General features: G+C 39.7%; 1 pseudogene; it reads right to left on the reverse strand.

Moving 5' to 3' along the window:
• Positions 1-434: 434 nt before the first annotated feature.
• LOC148043898 (H/ACA ribonucleoprotein complex subunit 2-like protein pseudogene) lies at positions 435-1,005 on the reverse strand (annotated as a pseudogene).
• Positions 1,006-8,465: the final 7,460 nt, after the last annotated feature.

The raw sequence follows: 8,465 nt of genomic DNA on the forward strand, positions 1-8,465 counted from the left end.
GCTATACCAATCCATGCATTCTTAATTATCTAAAATCCCATAATAAAATATTTTTGTATATCCTATTTATTGATCATTCTTAATTATCCTCTTCTGGCTAGCTAACTTTAGGTTTTCCTTGTGATATTTCTCAATGGTTGCTTTTCATGCCTGTTTCCTCATAATAGCCTGTCTTGTCACTTGAAATTTTATTTAGGAATGAAAAGTTCTTTTAAGCATCTCTCAGCAGCAAATGTGAAGCAGCTGGATAGTACCTAATTAGAATAGTAAAAAAAAAAGTGCTGTTTGAAATAAATAATAATCACATCCATCACACTATAATTTTGGTTGTTTATATTTAGAATTTATTAATATTTATAGGCTGCCCTTTTCCCTGAGGGGACTCAGGGCGGCTTACAAAGTATAGGGGGGGGGGGACACAAAAACGAATATCAAACTGGCATGAAACATATTTAACCACACAAAGCCTATAGAATCCAGTATATCATATATCTTGGAGTCTTAATAGCATTCGTTATCAATGTTCTTCACAAAGGAAGGGGAAGAGCCTCCACTTCCTCCAAGCACTCATTGTAAGCTTCTTGATAGTCCTCATGAGCCTTTATCATGATAACGCAGGTTGGGCATTTTGAGCCTGCTGCTGCTCCCAAATCTGTTTTAGATGGAATATATACATAGGGAAGACTCCTGTCTTCACACATGATGGGGATGTGGCAATAAACATCAATAGGCAATGTATCTCCCGCAAGAACTGTGATTCCTTTTTCGCCTTTGTTGATGAATTTCTGGACTTCTTTCACCCCTCACCGAATCTGTTTCAACTTCGATGCTTTTTTGATGCACTTGTAGAGTTTGTGTGTGAGCTTCCGAGAGGCTAACGGCCGCGCAATAGCATTTACGTTTGTGACCAGCTCGTGGTACGACCGTTCTGGGGTTGTTGCTTCGGTCTCCGGCGCTTCCTCGGGCTCCTGGTGCTTGACTTGACCCATAGCCGCAACTCGAACAAGCCAGAAACACACGCGCCGCTTCTACCCCTACTAACCTATTTCCGTTTCCGTTCTCAGAGCACTGAATGATGTACACCTGTGCCTTGTAGGCAATCTATTGATTGCAGAAGATATTTGGAGTTGGACACATATCTATCTTCCCATTTATGTGAATTTCAATATTTTTTTTGTATTTTCATTTAATTATATAGAAAGAATTGTGTGATTTGTTGCAGAAAGCATTCAAAAATCTTCCTTTAAATACAACAGGAGACACAAGAGACAAAGAGCAGAAACAACAGTACAAAAATAGCTTATTTTCTGTCTATCAAGATTGTTCCCAATAAACAGGAACTACTTGCAACTTCCAGGAAATTATCTAAAATTAAAGATAAGATAAGGTGGATCAAAGTAAGCATAGTCGCAGTGTGGAGTCCAAGATCTGCCACCAAAGCCAAGAAATATGTAGCAGAATAATCTATATGTTGTGTAAAATGGTATGGTACTTCCAGGGGTGGGTTCCTGCCAGTTCTAACCTCTTCTATAGAAGAGGTTCCACAAATCTACAGTGCCGTTTAGAACCGGTTCCAGCTCCCTCCCCCCTCCCGTCCGCACATCATCAAGATGAAGAGTGAGAGGAGGAATTCTGGAAGTTGAAGTCCAGAAGTCTTAAAGCTGTCAAGTTTGAATACCCCTGGGGTTTTTTTTTCTAAAGGGTTAGGGGTGCAAAGGTCTTGTAACTTGACAGCTTTAAGACTTGCATGCTTCAAATGCCAGAGTTTCTGAGCCAACATTTTGGTTGCTAAGAAAGAGATTGTTGTGAGTTTCACCACATTTTACAAGTTGGCCACACCCACCCAGTCACATGGCTGGCAAGCCACTCTCACCCAGTCACATGGTCAGCAAGCCACTACCACAAAGCAGGCCACACCTCCAGGAGAGGTTCTAAAAAAATTTGAAACCCACCACTGGGTACTTCATACTTCATACTACCTAAAACATACCACATATATGCTCACAATGACATAACAAATGTAGGCCAACTGGAAGCGTAATTATACAAATTCCATTTAAAGAATCTGCATTTGGCCAGCACCTTTAATTAAGTAAAGATTGATTACTTAGCAGCTACTTTTATACAGCATCTTCTGTAAACATAGCCAATGAATCCAATGGAAAATCCAGCATTCATTTCTTCACCAGGTTGGAAAATTAAGCAGATATTAATTTTAGGGAAAGTTAAGTTGGTCACTTACTACTTAATATAAAATTTCCTTTATGTAAATTTTCATTATAGTATATGGCATAAAACAGTGTTTCTCAACCTTGGCAACTTGAAGATGTCCGGACTTCAACTCCCAGAATTCCCCAGCGAATGCTGGCTGGGGAATTCTGGGAGTTGAAGTCCGGACATCTTCAAGTTGCCAAGGTTGAGAAACACTGGCATAAAAGGCAGAAGAGTCAGTGTATTTTTTTTAAAAAAAAATCCCTACCATAAATATTACAATATTAAAAAGCCAAGGAAGTCTTTTGCTATCTCCATGTCTCAAATATTGAGTCAGAATACCCAACAATTAGGAATGTAAAGAAGACTATGAAGGACAAATTAAGAGAAGTACAGACTTTTTAGTTTTGTTCCAAAAGAAAAAATGAGGAAAATGTTGCATGATAACATAGAGAAATACTGCCAGCAATTATCTAGAAGGGTTTATTATAGAGGAAAATAAAAGAAAATACTTCTGAATAGAGAAGACAGATAAAGTAGAAGTTGATTCCAGGGGTAAGCACTAGGCAGTACAATTTAAGGTATATTTAGATACAATATTGTTTATTGAACCATTCATTCACTCTGGAATTCAAGTATTTTTGATGATTGGAGAAAAATAATTGTATTACCCAGAACTAATTAGGGCAGATCTGAACTTGAATTTTTGACACTTATATAAATCGGCTGCATATTGATTCCCTTGCTTGTTAATTAACTTTATTTTATAGGCTATATGACAGACATGTTCATGTTGGATATTTAAATTAATGAGTTGTATGTAGTGCTTCTCCCTCAATAGTGTGTAGGAGGAACAATATGGTGTGGTTGAACATGAGAAGATGAGAGTCGCTTTTACAACTGTTAATAATATAGCTGTCTCATTAGTCCTAATAACTTCAGAGTACACTTATTATTCCATCTGTCTTTATGTTTATTTCTTTCTATTACGAAAGTATAATTTCCTTATATATAAAACCATAAATTCTCAACATATGGGATTGTGGTAAAAAAAGAGAACTGTTGGCATAATTGTTTTTATTGCACTACATAGGCTTACTGAGCAAATATGTTTCAACACAATTGTTCCCAAATGTTGCAGAAATTCTACAAATCATAGGGATTTACTGGCTGACAATACTGGCTAAGGATCTACAGTAAATGCAGAAGTTAACGTATACAAATGATTTGGTTGATTTTGTTTGGGATGTACATAAACATTAAATTATCTGGAAAAAATAAAGTCAATATGAAAGGACAATAGTGAGGACAGAACTGAGGATTGTAATAGAAAATTCAGCAAAGCCACACTTAATCAAGTAGTACTTGTATATTCATTCATTCGTTCGTTCATTCATTCATTCATTCATTCATTCATTCATTCATTCATTCAACTTATATGCTCCCATCTTGCCTGGAGGTGATTCTAGGTATCTTACAATCATTAAAAACCAATAAAACATTTAACATTACAATTATAAATAGTAACAAAGTTAAAATTGACAATGATAGGATGGAAAGAAGCAAAATATACATGAGGAGAGAGGGGTTTTTTTGTAGCTTAGTCTATTAACTGTTGTGGCCCAGCAGGAGCCGTTGGAGCTGCAACCCGACTCCGACAGTGAGGCGCCCTATGAGTAAGCTCTGGAGGATGTGGAGGACCCTGTACAGGGTTCCAACTCCGAGCAGGGCGCAGAGAGGCTGGTTGGCCACCAGGAGGCACCTGAGCCTTGGACCAGTGGGGAGGAGACTAGGGAGAGTGAGCCGGTTGCCAGCAGTGAGTTGTTCCTGGATGCACGCCATCAAAGACCTAGTAGGCGTCAGGAACAATTACGCAATTACAGGAGGTAATTACACTCAGCTGGTGGTCATTAGGCTCCTATCCAGACTATAAAAAGGCTACTTGTGCACACGCCCCTCTTTGCAGAAGTCAACGCAGTGATTAAAAGTTGGAGAACTTTTGTACCTAGTTTAGCAGGCTGAATTGCTGCCAGGGTTTGTCTGAATTGCTGCCAAGGTTTGTCTGAGTTGCTTCCAAGGTCCTTATCTGTTTGTTCTGCTTGGCTTTCAGCCACCGAGGTTTTGGTGTCTTGCTATTAAAGTACACTCCAGGTTAAGCTTGTCTTGGCATTCATTACTGGACAGAGGAGGGGGTCAGAACAATTAACTCCCTCCAGAATGATTAACGCCCATTAGGGCTCCCTCCCAGTTGGCAGAGCTAGGTCTTCAGGCCCTTTAGGAAGACCAAAAGGGAGGGTGTGGATCTTACTTTGGGTGGCATGATGTTCCAAAGGGCATCAGCCATGGCAGAAAATTCCCCTATCCATGCTGTATGTGGGGCCCTGCATTGTGGTGAGAAATCCCATCAGGTAACATGGACCCATGCCATGAAGGGTGTTAAAGGTGATAACCCACACCTTGAATTGGACCTTGAACAAATGAGAAATCAGTGCTGTTCACAATACAGCACTGTGACACAGGGCATCCTAGGGTGCTCACGAACTGTCCTTGTGACTGTGTTCTGCTCCAATTGTGGCTTCCAAATATCCTTTATGGGTAACCCCATGTAGAATGCATTGCAGTAATCCAGGTAAGAGATGACCTAGGCTTGAGTGATTGGGTACAGGGACTTTCTATCCAGGAAAGGGCATAACTGGAGCATAAGAGGATGTTGCACAAAGCTTCCTTTTAACAAGAATTGAAGCCCACAAGAACTGTCAGGTTGCATACTGGATCTGCCTGGTGCAATGCAATCCCATCCAGAACTAAAGGGCAGGGGTGAAATTCAGCAGGTTCTGGCAGGTTCTGGAGAACCAGCAGTGGAAATTTTGAGTAGTTCAGAGAACTGGCAAATACCACCACTGGCTGGCCCAGAGTGGGGTGAGAATGGAGATTTTGCAATATCCTTTTCTCAGGAGTAGGGTGGGAACAGGGCTTTTACAGTATCCTTCCTCTGCCACACCCACCAAGCTATGCCTGCAGAAATGATAGTAAAAAATTGAATTTCACCACTGTATTAAAGTCACAGATCCCAAAACTCCATGTACCAAAAACCACTCAGTCTTCTCAAGGTTCAACCAAAACATGTTCTCTATCATGTAGACTCCAAAAGCCTCCGGGCACCATGACAGCACAATGACAGCATCACTTGACTTATTGGGGATGGAGATATAAAATTGGCTTTCATCAGCATACTGATAGAACCTCACCCTGTGGTGACATATGGTGGAGACTTTCAACAGCCAGGATGGACAGGGATCTAATTGACAGGTCCAACAGGATTGAACAGTTTCCAGTTAACCAGGTAAGCCTTTCCCTAGGAAACTCTAATGGACCTGCACCAGAGGTGGATTTCTGCCAGTTCACTCTGCATTGGGCAAACCAGTAGTGGTGGCAGTATTCCTGACAACTATTTTTTTTTAAAAAAAGTTAAGTGACATATATCTATAAGAAAGTAAATTTTAATTTTTGGGCTCCTAAGATAGTCATGTATTCAAGCTTTCATTAAATTTTGCATATTAGTTTCAGAAAGAATTTAAAGGCATTTTTAATTCCATAAAAGGAAGATACACGTTATGCACCTGAAAAAATAGTATTTATTAAAGCATTCCTAACAATAGGCCAGAAGTGGGTTCCTACCAGTTCGGTCTGGTTTGCCTGAATAGATAGTAAAAATCTGGCATACCTTTCTGAACCAGTAGTAATGGCAGCCTTTCCATGCCCCTGAACTGGTTCGGTCCCCTGGCCTGTCCACAATCACCGCCCCCGCGTTCTTGGTTGTGCTTACTCACTCTCTCACACTACCCATCCGCACCATGTTTGCTCTTCCTGCCTATCTGCTTGCCACTCACTGATTCACTGGAACGCCAATCACCCTAGTTCTGAGAGCCCTATATCACCATGTGGCCCATTACCGTTACTGGCCTCGCTCTCGTATTGTCACTTGCTGACTTCCTGATCCTCACTGACTTCCCAGCTTCCCTGGCCTGCTGCATTACTGCTGCCTCCTCCTGCGGCTGCATAAAGGTAAGTAAGGCTACAACTTCATGGGGCACGGACAGTAGAGTGTGACAAGAAATTACCGAGAGCACCAGCGGGCTTCACAGTCTATGCGTGCCCAGGAACTGGCTTGGTGCCACTCCCCGGGCTCACGTAGACCATGAAGGCCACTGGCAAGGACAGTCATCTTCCTTCTGTAAGTACCTATTTTATTGTTTTATGTACTTATTTTATTCTTATTTAAGTAGTAAGTGCGCAAATAATAAATTTACTTTTTTAAATATCTTCTTTTTTTGGTCATTCATTGAGGCTAAGAATTTAGTGACATCAACTTGGCCACTCCCACCCAGTCACATGACCACTAAGCGACTCCCACTCAGTCACATGACTATAAAGCCTCTCCCAGCCAGTCACATGACTGCCAAGCCACAGCCATAAATTAAGCCACACCCACAAAATAGGCCACGCACATAGAGCCAGTAGTAAAAAATGTTGAAACCCACCTTTGTAATTGGCCATTACTTCATAAAATTGTCATCCCCTTCTGCTTGTATTTATAAACTTTTATTTAAAAGCCAATTATTTCACTCAAAATTCTGTATGATCTTACCAAGTAGATGATTAAAGAATCCAGCCAACTGTATTATTTTAAGAATACAGTCTTGGTTCATGCCTAGACATTAGAAAACTTCTGTTTAAAAATAGCGGCAACAAATGGTTCATCCAAGTGTGCAATTTTCCTCTGTGCCTAATCCCTTTGCACTATTTCCAGAGATCTAATGTCCAAAAAAGCAAGAATATATATGATTCAAATATTGTCACTGAAGTATTCAGAGTGTTGGAAGATAACAGAAAAACAGTCATGTTGGCTTCTGCATAAGCTGAATTGCAATATGAACAATTATTCTTTAAGACAATCATCTATTTTGTTTATGTACATAGTTTTGTAGACTTCAGCTAAAGGAATATGGATTATTCTTACAATAAATTAGTGCTATATATTTCTTTCTATATTTCTTCCTTAGGAAAAATGGTATTGCATAGATACAAGGCTAATACAACAATTGATATTATTCCCTTCAGAAGAAATGTTCAAGTTCAGGAAAGTTTATTATTTTTATTTTCTCATACATACCATATATTAAATGGGAGTTTAACTGTGTAGCTTCTCTTATGCAGTTCAAATATTACCCACAGCTTCAGTGAGCTGGAGAAGTCATGCAGAGGATGGCTTCTGGAATTATTTCCAGATTCTTGTCCAGCAGTGGCTATAAGAAGCAGCTGTAATTTTTTTTCTATACAACAAAGCATATGTTGTGCCTGAGAGTGATTTTGCATTATAGCATCAGTAGATAACTATAGTAAACATCAATTTGTTTCTTTGTCCATCATATTTATATAACCACCTACCTCACAAAACGTGAGATTCTGATGTAAATAAAACTAACAAGTAAAAATATTTATAAAATATATGATAACAAGTTGAGGAGAGTACAATAGCAATCGAGCCACCTCACCAACTCACAGTTCCTTGGGACCCCAAGGCCTGATGACAATACTCAAGTTTTGAGAGACAAGGAAAATTAACAAGGATGGATACCACCTCACCTTGGGAATGATGGTCAACCTGAATGGTCTTCCATAAGGCAAGCATCACAGGAGAAAAGGCTCATCTTCTGGATCTCACCATACCTAGTTCCTTAGCAGACAGGACCTGCAACATACTTCTTCTAATCTCATGTGATGGGCAAATGTAATCAGGAACATGTGAACCCTCAAATACCTTCCTCCATGCCATGAAGGGCTTTAAAAGTCATAAACAGCATCTCAAATAGGACCCAAAAGCAAACTGGTAATAAGGAAAGGGAATATCTGGGATTATCCTTCCTTTCCAAATAATTTTCCCATTTGAAATGTCCTGGGAATTATATTCCATAATGACATATTAGTGTTTCATCTATATGTCCATTCTTCAGTAAATAGGAACATTACTTGGCTTCTTCTACAACAATTCTAATGCTAGTGGAAATGGCAGTAAAAACTATAAAGCACCCCCCAAAAGTTGTTGGGCCTTAAAGCTGAGGTGAACCTCAAAATATTGCTAAATTACAACTCCTAGTAGCTTTCAGGAATAGGCTATGCCATTAAAAAATACATAGGAATTCTGCCCAGAATTTGGCATAGTGTTTCATTTTAAAAAGTACCAGAAAGAAGAC

Source organism: Thamnophis sirtalis, unplaced genomic scaffold (assembly GCF_051295495.1).
Source record: "Thamnophis sirtalis isolate CommonGarterSnake01/CBP01778 unplaced genomic scaffold, rThaSir2_p1.2 scaffold_10, whole genome shotgun sequence".
Classification (NCBI taxonomy): Eukaryota; Metazoa; Chordata; class Lepidosauria; order Squamata; family Natricidae; genus Thamnophis; species Thamnophis sirtalis.